The sequence below is a fragment of the Lissotriton helveticus genome, chromosome 6, assembly GCF_964261635.1.
Source record: "Lissotriton helveticus chromosome 6, aLisHel1.1, whole genome shotgun sequence".
In the NCBI taxonomy this organism is placed as follows: Eukaryota; Metazoa; Chordata; class Amphibia; order Caudata; family Salamandridae; genus Lissotriton; species Lissotriton helveticus.
Window position 1 is genome coordinate 1631197141 of NC_136067.1, and position 13941 is coordinate 1631211081.

At 45.0% G+C, this 13941-nt stretch overlaps 1 protein-coding gene across 1 annotated transcript in view; it reads left to right on the forward strand.

Moving 5' to 3' along the window:
• The window catches only part of LOC144762811 (uncharacterized), a 240806-nt gene that overhangs the window by 213668 nt on the left and 13197 nt on the right, over positions 1-13941 (forward strand). The window lies entirely within an intron of this gene.

Genomic DNA, 13941 nt, shown 5'->3' on the forward strand with positions numbered 1-13941 from the left:
CAGTGCTTGCAGCCCCGGGTGAATGGGTGAGTCCTGCCTCAATGGGTAAATACGGAGAGGAACCCAGATCACATCTACGATGGGAGACGAGGGTACCTACTAGTCGACAGAAGCGCGGGTTGGGGGAGTGTTGGGTAGTAAGTTGGGGAGGAAATGTTAGACCACCACACATGGCATAGTATAATCCACAGACAGGAACCACACAGACATCTGAAACATAACAAGAACTATATTACATAGGGTGAACAATAGCCGTCTGGACAATGAAGGCAAGTCCGAAATGCTAACCTTTATAATTTGAGAACAAGACAGGCACTATGACTGTACCACTGATATTTAAATGTTAATAAAATAGATTAAAAAAAATGTGAACATTAAGTAAAGCTGTGGAGTTGCCAGTTAGCATAGCATTGAAAATGACTGCATGGCACAAATGTAAATTTCCCATGATAGTAAAGAAGATGGTGTGCAAGTATCTAGTAAAGGAGAAAAAAAAGTTTCAAGAATCAGAAAGTTGACAACGTTTTGTTAAAGAGAGAATGAAGTATGAGTGTTTGGGCAATGCAAGTATCTGATTGGAAAATTACATTTCCTAAAATGTTCACTGATAAGGTTGGTATGCTGAGAAGATTCAAACATAGGCTACAACTGAAGCAATGGATGGCTAATGTGGTGTATAAGATGAGAAGGGTTCCTTTGATGAAAAGAGATGAATTACGAAAGGAATTGAGCAAATTGCAGGAAAAAAGACATCATTAAACTAATATAAGGGTTAGAATGGTTGTCCCTGGTGGTGCTTGGAATGTGTGTTGACTTAAATAACAGGATCTGGGTGGTTCGGCATCCATTGCCCAATATTACACAGATGCTCTCATTAATTAAAGGGGCTAAGTATTTAGACATGGCATCAGCATACCATTAGGTAGTTTTGGATCGCAAGTCACGTCATTTAATTTAATTTATCACCCCAGTGAAGCATTATGTTTCATGAGGATAACATTTGGTCTAGCTTTGGCTTTTACCGTTTTCCAACATCTAATGGAATCATTGTTCAACGAGGTAGAGGGAGTCTTCTGTTTCCAGGACAACTTATTGGTGAATGCTGGTGATAGGTGAAGTCATGACAGAAAATGTAGATGTGCCTTGTCAGTATTGGAGGGCAAGCGAATGACACTGAAAGCTGACCAATGTATATCTGCTGTTGAAAGTATAGACTATTAAGGACATAGGTTATTGGCACGCAGCATAGAATAAAAAGATGATCTTATGAAGCCCATGGCAAATGCACTGGAGGTGAAGGACCAGTCACGATATTTTATGGGCCTACTGGAATACTATTCTAGGTTTATTCCAAGATGTGCCGAGAGAACACATAACTTGAGATTATTGCTGAAGAAAGGAGAAAAATGGAGTGATGCATGCAACAGAGATTTTGAGGAGATAAAGACTTGTGTCTCCAATATCATTCCTCTCAAGCCATTTGACACTAAGGATGCCAGCATTGTAATCATGAATGCTTGTCAATATGGGCTAGGGCAGTGTTTATTACAAAGAAGGAATGGTGGGGAAGAAGTTGTAGCTTTTGCCAATCGTGGGCTGAGGGGTGCTGAATCTTCTTATTCATAGTGGAATGTGAGGTAATAGCATGTCGCTGGGGAGTTGATGTTCTGCCAATATCTGTGGGGTTTGGGGTTCGTGTGGACCATAAGCTTCTGGTTGATATGCTCACCAAGAAAGCAACAGCAAGAACCATCCCTAGGAGAGTAAAATGGCAGTTCAGACTATAAGGCTATTGCTACAGGTTGGAATGTATACCAGGTGTGAGGAACATCTTGGCAGATTTTCTATCCAGGTTGCCGATAAGTGATATATGTGTCGTAGCCTTCCGTTCTCCCTCCCTCAGGGTTGTGTGATGCTATATGGGGGCCCACCTCTTAATCGACCCAAGTCCGGTTTGCAAACAGCACAGACTTTTGGGCGCGATTGAGCGGGGGAAAAAACAGGAACCAGGCGGGGGACTTCTGGGGTGTTGATCTGCAAAGGAGACAAAAGTAAATAACAAGAGATCACCCCTGTATCTATCGCCTACTCTGATCAGACCTGGATATAGACTAACTTCAGCCTTTACCTGATAGTTCGCCTGGTCTCTTTCAAACAATAATCAGAACGTTTATACCTGAGATAGATTCACGTACATGAGTTCAATATCTCTGGTTAATTTATATCTGTCAATATTCCCCAAAAAAGAGACTTGTGTCCAATACCAGCTGGGCAACGCACTCTGTCTCGAAATGAAAGACTTAATCCTTGATACGCAGGATTCACTGCAATGTTCACCCCAGGATAGAAAGCAATGTCAAAACTCATAAAGAATGTTCAGTGTTAATTATAAGCCTAGCACACTGATAGTTAATAAACAGTAAACAATGGGATTTAACGGGGCTCGGTATAAGGAGGGTTATCCTCTCTGCACGAGACTGTCTGTCTCTTCCAACAGAGAGTAGCACCTCCCCAGCGCCTCTATGTGCGCTCTCCTCCTCTGCACGAGTACGCCGGAAAAGGCGACTCCTCCAACAGAGGAGAATGCAGGCGTTAGAACCTCTCTGCAAGAGACCGGCCGGTCTCCTCCAACAGAGAGCAAAACTGCCCAAGCGCCTCTAAGTGCGCACTCCTCCTCTGCACGAATACGCAAACGTGCGTTTCCTCCAACAGAGGAGAATACCTTCCGCCCGTTATCTGAATCTTCGGTGGAGCAAGAAAACAGAAGCCGCTTCCGGAACCTCCGGACAAATGCTCTCTCCTCCGGAACTCTGACTGGCTCAAAACATATTCCGCTGTGGACCCTCGGTTCTGTAAGCAATTATCGGCAGCGCTTCCAGCGTCCCTGCCTACTTATAGCCCCTGGGATTGTTTGCCGTCCTGATTGATTCCGCCTGTGTTCCTAGCGCGACTCGCGCGCTAAGCTTCATGGGTATTGTAGTCTTCCGGGAAGCTCGCGGTGGATGACCCCGCATCGCGCGTGAGCTGTCTTCATTTCTTTCCCTCGGAGCAGCTAGCGGAAACACCTTGGCGCACTCAAAGTGCGTTCGTGACAGTACATTTCCCTCCTCCGATGACGCTAGCTGACATAGAGGTTTCCCCGGATGCAGTCGATGAAACTTGGCCACTAGTTTAGGGGCATGCACCCCCTCCCCCGGCTCCCATGAGTCCTCCTCCTGTCCGTATCCCTTCCAGGACACTAGGTACCACACCTTGCCCCTCACCAATTTGGCATCCCTGATGCTCTCTACCTCGTATTCTTCCTCTCCCCTTACCGCCACGGGTGCGGGTCTAACCGGGCCAGATCCATAGAGGGGTTTCAACAGAGAGACATGGAATACAGGGTGTATTCTCATGTGTCCCGGTAGCTTAAGCCGGACCGCCACAGGGTTCACTATTTTGGACACTCTATAAGGACCTATGTACTTGGGACCAAACGAGCTGGTGCGCTTAAATCTTATATTTCTAGATGACAACCAGACCCAATCCCCCACCTTGTACTCAGGACCTGCTCTGCGGTGTCTATCTGCTTGTTGTTTGTACCTGTTTTTGGCTCTCTGCAAATTGGCCTTTGTATTCCTTATCACCTTGCGCATACTCTGCAGCCTTTGTTTGAGATCGGGAAGTTTCCCTACTTGTTTAGGCAAGACCACAGAGTTGAACCTCGGGTGAAACCCGTACGTACAAAAAAAGGGAGAATAAGCAATGGATGTATGTTTTGCACTGTTATAAGCGACTTCTGCCACCCACAGCCACTCCACCCATGCCTCTGTGTTGTTGTTGACATAACATCGTAGGTACTGTTTCAGAGTTTGATTGAGTCTTTCGGTTTGCCCGTCGGTTTGTGGGTGAAAGCTCATAGACAGTGTGGTATCAATTTGGAGAGCCTCACACCAGGTTTTCCAGAATTTCGCTGTCAACTGGGCCCCTCTGTCTGACACGATAGCCCGGGGAATTCCGTGTATCCTCACCACGTGTTGCAACAACATATTGGCCAGTTGGCCAGCTGTAGGTACTTGTTTACATGGCAGGAAATGACCCATTTTGGTAAGATAGTCCACTACTACTATTATGGCCGTGTTTCCCTGGCTTTCTGGCAACCCCACGATGAAGTCTATGGAGATTCTCTCCCACGGCTCCTCTGGGGTAGGCATGATTTGTAACAGGCCCGCTTTCCGGTGATGGTCAGTCTTTGCTTGCGCACAGACAGTGCATTCTTTTACCCACGTCTTCACATCTCTCCGCACCTCAGGCCACCAGAATTGGCGCAACACCCGGTCCAGCGTCTTGTCTTCTCCCTGATGTCCTGCGCTAGGAACAGTATGGCACCACCCAAACACGAGTTTCCTCAAAGAAACAGCAGGAATGAGGAGTTGTTTGCCCTTCAGAGCGATCCCTTCTCTCGATTACCATTCAGGATGCGCATGCAACCAACTCTTCCAGACCCGGGATCGCAGGTCTAGCCGTACTCTCTGAAGGAAGGACTCGGAGTGTGTAGCACAGATGACGTTCCTGGGTTCGATGATGGATACCTCTGGGGGTGTCTCTCTCATGGGAGCAGTGTCTTGCCTGGTCAAGGCGTCTGCTTTCTTATTGTCCCTCCCTGGACGAAAGGTCACCAGAAAATGGTATTCGGCAAAGAACTGCATCCATCTCAACTGTCGGGGCGTGAGGTTTCTAGCAGACCGCATAAACTGCAAATTCCGATGGTCGGTATAAACAGTGACCTGATGTACGGCCCCCAACAGCAGATGTCTCCATTCCATAAATGCTTCGCGAATGGCCAATAGTTCCTTTTCTGCTATGGCGTAGTGGGTTTCTGCCTCGTTTAATTTCCTTGACATGAAGGCGATAGGGTGCAGATAACCCGTGTTGTCTTGCCTTTGAGAGAGGACAGCTCCAATGGCGACGTCGGACGCGTCTGCCTCCACAATATAGGGCAATGAGGGATTAGCATGCGTGAGAACCGGGGCTGTGGTGAACGCTTTTTTCAACCCCACGAAAGCTGCTTGGGCTTCCTCATTCCATAGAAATTTGATTCTTTTACGGGTGAGTCTAGTTAAGGGTACCACCAGGTCCGAAAAATCTTTGATGAACCTGCGATAGAAGTTTGCAAACCCTAACAGACTCTGCACCTCTTTGACGTTTTGAGGCCTAGGCCAGTCTTCAATGGCCTTTACTTTCCTCTCTGCCATGACTTGACCTGAAGGAGTCAGCATTACTCCTAGAAATTCCACCGTATCGACATGGAAATCGCATTTGGTAATTTTGCAAAACAGATGATGTTTCTGAAGGGCTTGTAGTACCAAACTCACGTGTCGCACGTGTTCTGGTTCATCGTTGGAATATACCAGGATATCATCGATATATACAACAGTAAAGACGTCCAAATACTCCCTTAACACCTCATTGAGGAAGAATTGAAACGCCGCTGGCGCATTACAGAGGCCAAACGGCATCACCAGGTATTCGTATAGCCCATACCTGGTTTTAAATGCCGTTTTCCATTCGTCGCCTTCTTTGACTCGGACCAGATGGTATGCCCCCCTTAAATCCAGTTTGGTGTAAATGGACGCAGCTCTCACCTGCTCTAGAAGCACTGGAATCAACGGTAAAGGATACCGATTCTTTATCGTTATGTCGTTGATCCGCCGAAAGTCGATACAACATCTCAGCTCCCCATTTGCTTTCGGTATGAAAAAGAGGGGCGATGCGGCAGGCGATCTCGAGGGACGGATGTACCCTAACTTCAGAAACTTATCCAGGTATTCTCTTAGATAGTTGTTTTCCGGTATAGTGAGGGAGTATATCCTGCCACAAGGAATCTCTGATCCCGGGATTAAATCAATCCGGCAATCGTAGTCTCTGTGGGGTGGCAACACATCTGCCTGGGTGTCGTTAAACACATCTTCAAATCCTTGGTAACAATCCGGAAGCAACACCTCTTTTTCTGCGGCTGTAGCTACTAGATGCCTATGTGGTTCTTGACGGGTTTCTGTTTGTGTTTGTTGTATGCAGTGAGTCAGACAATACTGAGAGTCGAACCTAATCGTTTTGTTTCCCCAATGTTCTGAGGGTTCGTGTTCCCGCAACCAAGGAAGTCCCAAAATGGCCTCGTACATAGGAGCTTGGATGATGTTAAACGAGATCCTTTCGTGATGGCTGTCTTCGTACACCATGTCGCACTCTTCGGTGTGATAACAGATAGGACCCGAAACCAACTCCTTTCCGTCCACTGCATAAACCATTTCTGGCACTTCTTTCTGCTCTAATGTTACCCCTAATCCCGAGGCCACTTCTTTGTCCATGAAACATCCGGTGGCTCCCGAATCTATCATGGCGTGTATTTCCCTGGCCTCCTCCCCCACCATTAGGGTCATGGTTACTATGAAATGTTCTTTTGCCCTCGTTTCTCTTGTATTTAAGGAAGGGATCACCTTACTGCCTGAAAACCTCCCTTCTATGTCTTTCAGGCTTTGGCGTTTCCCTCCTCTTTCTCAGCTGTTAACACAGAGGCTTGTCCGACCCGGGGTTTTCCGTATTTGGGTTTTACCGGACATTCTCGTAAGTAATGCCCCTTCTTTCCGCAGTAAAGGCAAAGACCCTGTTTCCTACGATGGTCTCTTTCGCTAAGGGTCAGCGAGGCTCTCACGGTTCCTATGTCCATCGCCTCTGTGGCACTGTGATTTTTGTCTGTACCTGATGTCTTCTCCCCGTATATGCAACTGTTTTATCTTTCTTCCTCACGTCTCCTTTTCTTTCGCGCAGCCGATGGTCTAAACGTAAGGTGAGGTCTATGAGAGCGGTGCACGTGACTGGTTGCGGATCTATCTAGGCCAGTACGTCCTTCATCTCGTCCGTCAACCCCCTATAGTACACTGCCGATTTCTTGGCCTCAGGCCAGTCCGTTTCGGCCACCAGCCTCCGGAAGTTGTTTAGATAGGACACCAAATCCTGACTCCCCTGGTGTAGATCCAAGAGGTCTGGATCCGCTGAGAACGTATCCGCTCTTCTATCGAATGTGTGCTCAAAGCTGACTCTGAACTCGTCCCAATCGTGTAATAACGGGTCGTCGTTGCGCACTATCGGGACGGCCCATTGAGCCGCTTCCCCTCCCAAATATGAAATAAGAAAAGCTACTCTGGCTTGATTCGTGAGAAACAGTTTCGGTTTACATGTAAAGTGTAATAGGATTTGGGTCATGAACACTTGGACCTTTTTTATGTCCCCATGGAATCTTTCTGGTGGAGCCAGAGGGACCTGTGTAGGCATCTCTACGACTAATGAGTTGGGGTGAGCCATTCCCCCTATATCAAATGGGTTTCGTAGTAAGTGATCTACTCTCGCTTGCAGGGTGGCGTTCTCTTGGCGTGATGCGGCTAGATCTGCCTGCATCAAGGCCATAGCTTCCACCACGTCCTCGAGAGTGGCCATGGTTCACACAACCGGGAGGGAGTAATACGTGGGCCGATAATTATGTCGTAGCCTTCCGTTCTCCTTCCCTCAGGGTTGTGTGATGCTATATGGGGGCCCACCTCTTAATCGACCCAAGTCCGGTTTGCAAACAGCACAGACTTTTGGGCGCGATTGAGCGGGGGAAAAAACAGGAACCAGGCGGGGGACTTCAGGGGTGTTGATCTGCAAAGGAGACAAAAGTAAATAACAAGAGATCACCCCTGTATCTATCGCCTACTCTGATCAGACCTGGATATAGACTAACTTCAGCCTTTACCTGATAGTTCGCCTGGTCTCTTTCAAACAATAATCAGAACGTTTATACCTGAGATAGATTCACGTACATGAGTTCAATATCTCTGGTTAATTTATATCTGTCAATATTCCCCAAAAAAGAGACTTGTGTCCAATACCAGCTGGGCAACGCACTCTGTCTCGAAATGAAAGACTTAATCCTTGATACGCAGGATTCACTGCAATGTTCACCCCAGGATAGAAAGCAATGTCAAAACTCATAAAGAATGTTCAGTGTTAATTATAAGCCTAGCACACTGATAGTTAATAAACAGTAAACAATGGGATTTAACGGGGCTCGGTATAAGGAGGGTTATCCTCTCTGCACGAGACTGTCTGTCTCTTCCAACAGAGAGTAGCACCTCCCCAGCGCCTCTATGTGCGCTCTCCTCCTCTGCACGAGTACGCCGGAAAAGGCGACTCCTCCAACAGAGGAGAATGCAGGCGTTAGAACCTCTCTGCAAGAGACCGGCCGGTCTCCTCCAACAGAGAGCAAAACTGCCCAAGCGCCTCTAAGTGTGCACTCCTCCTCTGCACGAATACGCAAACGTGCGTTTCCTCCAACAGAGGAGAATACCTTCCGCCCATTACCTGAATCTTCGGTGGAGCAAGAAAACAGAAGCCGCTTCCGGAACCTCCGTACAAATGCTCTCTCCTCCGGAACTCTGACTGGCTCAAAACATATTCCGCTGTGGACCCTCGGTTCTGTAAGCAATTATCGGCAGCGCTTCCAGCGTCCCTGCCTACTTATAGCCCCTGGGATTGTTTGCCGTCCTGATTGATTCCGCCTGTGTTCCTAGCACGACTCGCGCGCTAAGCTTCATGGGTATTGTAGTCTTCCGGGAAGCTCGCGGTGGATGACCCCGCATCGCGCGTGAGCTGTCTTCATTTCTTTCCCTCGGAGCAGCTAGCGGAAACACCTTGGCGCACTCGAAGTGCGTTCGTGACAATATGCAAGTATGAAGAAGATAATGCTGAAGATGATGTGATAGTAATTAATGAGTTATAGAATCTAACTAGGAAGGCCATTTTGAACAGGAGTGATTGAAGAACTGGAAAAAGATGCAATTTTGAAGGAGGTAGTGGATTATGTAAAAAAGGGTTGGCCAATAGGCAAACTGTCTGATGTGTACCGGCATGTGGGCTCAAGGTATCGAACTTGAAAGGTGTGTTTCACAGAGCAGAGATTTTGATTATTCGTTAGACTTTGAGAGTGAGAATAATTGAATAGCTGCGTGAAGGCCACATAGGCATTCAGGCTACGAAAAGGTGAGCGAGAGATACTTACTGATAGCCAGGCATGGACCGAGAGGTGGAAAGATATGTGTGGTTGTGTAAGAATTTTTTCGCCAATGGTGCAGGTAACTATACTAAGTTCTAAAAATGCTGCACCAGTTCCAGAAAAGGCTGTAGATATCATTGGACCAGGAGAAATATGGAATAGTGGTAGTAGATTATTATTCACGGTGACCGGAAGTGGAGTCTGTAAATTGCATTATTTCATCATCAGTCAGAAGTGTGATGGAAGATATATTTCTGAGAGAAGGGGTTCCAGATGAAGTTGTATCCGATAATAGCCACAGTGTGTGTCTTGAGAGATTGAGGAGTTTATGATTGAATTTGGGATCAAACATGTGGCAACTTCACTGTATCACCCTAGAAGCAACTGTCTTGTGGAGAGGTTCAACCAGGTGTTAAAAAGAGAATCTGCAGTTGTCAGCTGTCAGTGGACGTCTTTGGAAGCAAGAAATCAAAAATCTTTTGTGGGCTGTGCTACCACACCTAATGCTGATACCAAGGTCTCTCCATTTGTATTGTTGAAAGGTTGAAAAATTAACCGAGTGTGGATGGGTAAGATGGTTCCATCAGATATTACTTGACAGGCAGCCTGAGAAAGAAGAAGTGCACAAAATAAATACATCAAAGTGAGGTCTCTAGAGTTAATGGTGAGAGAGGGGAATATGGTGAGAATCAAGCAACCATTGAGTGGAAGGGTAAAGGATATTTTTTCCAGTCCTGTGAGAGTGAAGAAAGTGGGAAGGCAGGTTGTGACCTTAGAAGATGGTAAATGTTGGAATAAAGACAGAGCTTCTGTTGTGCATGGAGGATACATTCTATATGTTTTAAATTTAGCATTGAAAAATTATTGTTTTTAAATAAGTTATTATACATAGGTTGTCATCAAATGTTAGGACTATTATATGAAGTATATTTTAGCATTTTTGTTTAATTAATTAATTAGAATGTGCATATTATTTACATAAACATTGAAACGTTTTCAATTTAGTAATAGGTCTGTGTTATTTGTATTTATTATTATCTGAGGGGAAGATGTGTTGGGATCTTAATTAGTATATAATGACTGTTGGATAGAACATGGAATGTGGGTATTGTGATGCCCATGTTTGAAATTTATACCTTTGAATGAGGGAGTTGCTGTGAGCCTTTGTCCCTGCCAGTGCATACTTGAAGATACTGAAGAATAAATATTTAATATTAATTTTGAAGCGTACCTTTGTACTAATCTTATATTTTCTGTTAGTAGTTTTTACACTTTCAAACAACCACATTTAAGAATTCCAATTTCTATTTCCCTAGTGCACAAAAAACATAAGTTTGATAGAGGGGCTAACCACGCAGAAGCCTGAATGAGACGTTATACAAGGTTGCTACTCATGTAAAGGGAGAGTTTGGAATTTTTTGTGGGTGGTGAGGGGTCTGATCTTTCAGCAACATATACCTCTTGAGGTAGAAAACACTTTGAGATGTTGTTAGGGTGTGCAAGAGCTTTTTCCTTGCATCCCACAAGGGTAGCCAGGGGGTATTGGGGTCATTTGTGACAAACAGAGTGTTTACCTTTGGAGTCCTGGGGCCGTTTGCATCCGAAACTGGATCACTAAGCACTCCATGTAAGAAACTGAACTGACCTTTTGCAGGGGGAAAACAGTAGGTAATTTCTCCAGAGGAGCACGGGTAAAGAGACCTGTCTCCTCAATAGAATTACTCTGCCACCACCGTCGGTCTCTCATAGCCCAGGCAGAGCAGAAGCTATTTTCTTGTTGGGTGCCTCTTGCTGTCAGTGCCCAGCTCTAGCACTACAACCCAGTAAAAAGGTAGAATCCTCAATGGACTCACATGATAGTTGAGCATGATTAACAATGAGAGAAAAAAACTGGGTAACTCCACAAAAATGCAGAGATCACTGCAGCCCAACTCTCCAGAGCCATGCAGGGGATTTCCATCCTAAAATGTTATGTATATTCTGTGGACAATGACAAGTCCCATACCTCTAAAATGAATCTGGATCATATGCAAGGGATTTGTTTTATGTGTTTTATTAATGCAGAAACCCATCAGACACTCTGGATCTGTGTATTCATTTTATTTTGTCTATTGTGAAATGTTCTTGTGCATGTATCAGTTTTTGTTCAAGCTGTATGAGCAAGTCTGCCAACTTCATTTGTGCTGGCATCTCTAGCAGCCCCGCTCATAGGAACTTCTTCTTTGTGGTTAAACCATACATAATGACTTTTGGTCTGTGGTTAGTGGCTCTTTGTTTTTAACAGGTGGGCCTGATTTTGAGAGGTCTGATCGAGAATCTGTACATCCTTTGTGGCTGAGTATTTGACATGCTTGGCTGCCATGGTTTTTAGTTTTGTTTAAGCCCGGGCGTAGAACCCCTCCCCGTTCACGGAGTTTGCGGAATTCGGCAACTCCGCGCTCCCTGGAGAATGCAGAGTTAGTGTTAAACTCCGCACTCCGCAATGAAGCGGAGTGTTTTTTTTTTGGTCCACATAATTGAAATGCAATTTCGCGCGTCCAGCAGCAACTTGCCGGGCGCCCGCAATCGCCGACGAGATTTTCAGGGCTGTTTGAGGGCACCACCAGATTTGGTAGCCGGCCGCATGCTCCCACGAGATTTTGCGTTCGCCAACATGTCATATGGGCGCGCTAGCCAACAGTACTGGTGGTAGACCGAACTGTCAATATAAGAGATGACGAGCCATTGGATATAATCCCAATATACAACTTATCCTCTGAGAACCTTAGTAATGACGAAGTGACACTATTGAGTAGGGGTTTATCATTTGTACCCTGCACTAGTTTGAACAAATTTAAACTTCATGAGGACTTATTCGCCTTTTTCCGAAAGGTCAGACTCAAGAAATTCTTCGAAGGAAGAACAAGAGGAGAAGAATGCGTCAATTTATCTGGCTGTAAACCACCCTCGAGCTTCACACCTACACTAGATGCAGTAGGGCCCGAAGTTCAAATTTTTGAACGAAAGGTACTACAAGACGTCACACGTCTTTTGACAGGAACCAATAGATCCAACTTCAATTTATCTAAACAGGAAAACGTAGCCCTTAACTCCTTCGACGCTCATGACGAGCCCAGCTCGTCATGGAGTTTCCATTGATTTCAATGGAAATTACATGAAGAAGAACAAATAGCCTTAGCATCCAAGTGGTTAAAAACATTGAGAGTAATAACAGTCTCATAATAAAACCATGTGATAAAGGTGGCGGTATTACCATCTTTGATAAAACTGAATACAATAAAAAGATGTTGGATTTATTGAGTGTTGAAGCACACTATAGACCGGCACATCCGAGAGAATTACAACGCCTCAATACAACTATAAGAGAAATAACAAACATCGCATTTCAGGAAGGATTCATCTGTGAAGATGAACTTACTTTTTTAAATAAATCCTGTCCGGTAGTACCAGCACTTTATGGTCTACCAAAGCCCATAAAAATGAAATCAACCCCCCCATGCGACCAATCATCTCAACGATTGGGTCAAATACGGAGACACTGTCCAAATAAGTGGTCAAATTCCTGTGCCGTTTAACACAAAAATATGAATCATTTATCCGAGACACGGGAGACATGATCTCTAAAATAGAGGGTACTGTCTTTGATGCAACCACTGACATCTTAGTAACGCTTGACATTGAGGCGTTATACACCAACATCCCTCAATGTCAAGCGTTACAGGCAGCATCTTCTCTGCTGAATAGACACCCAGACAACAGACCTGACAGGTTTATATTGCAATGTCTGGAAATTGTCCTATTAAACAACTTCTTTGACTACGATGGTGCCCTTTATAAGCAGATAAAGGGCACCAGTATGGGAGCTTCTTGCGCCCCAAGCGTAGCAAACACCTACATGGGAGAGTGGGAACTAAAAAATGTGTATAATGAGGTGGCACCCTTTTTTGAGAATGTTCATTTATGGCGTCGACTCATAGATGATATTTTTTTTGTTTGGCGTGGCACTGAAACACTCTTGAAGGACTACATTTTGTGGCTTAACTCTAGTGACCCTAATCTCAAGTTTACCTCAAATTACCACTCAGTCAAAGTGGAATTTTTGGATATAGAGATAAGAGGAAATAATGGAATCCTAGAAGTAAGTCTGTATAGAAAACCAACAGCAAAAAATAAAATTCTTCAGTTTGGGAGCTTTCACCCGCATTGCCAAAAAGACTCCATTCCGTTTGGCGAATTTCTTCGAATACGCCGAAACTGCACAAATCTAACGGAATATCAACGCCATGGTGAAGCATTAAAGATCAGACTGATTGCTAGAGGTTACCTTCATCGATTGATTCGTCAAGCCTTTAAACGGGCAAAATATTATGACCGGCATTCCTTACTGAGTGGCACCAAACGGAAACCCTCAGAGAGAATCACGTGTGTCATAAATCACTCATCCTTGAATTACAAGATTAAAAACATCATTAATAAGAATTGGAGTATATTGGAAACAGAAGAGAGCGAAACCTTTACCACCAAACCTTTAGTGGCCTATAGAAGAAATAAAAACCTAAAAGACCACTTAGTCCATACCAGAAATAAACAGAAGGTAGGCTATACTCAGACATCCTTAGTATGCCAAAAATCAGTTTTGGGCAACCACAAGTGTGGATCATGTCACACTTGTGATGCAGCAATTCTAACCGACTCAGTGGACTACAATAACTTCAAAATTACACTAAGGTCTCTGACAAACTGCAGAAGTAGTAATGTGATTTACATTATTCTGTGTCCATGTGGCCTCGCTTATGTTGGTGAGACCGGGAGGGAATTTCGGACGAGATTCAGTGAACATAAGTCGGCAGTTAGATTAAAGAAAACATCAG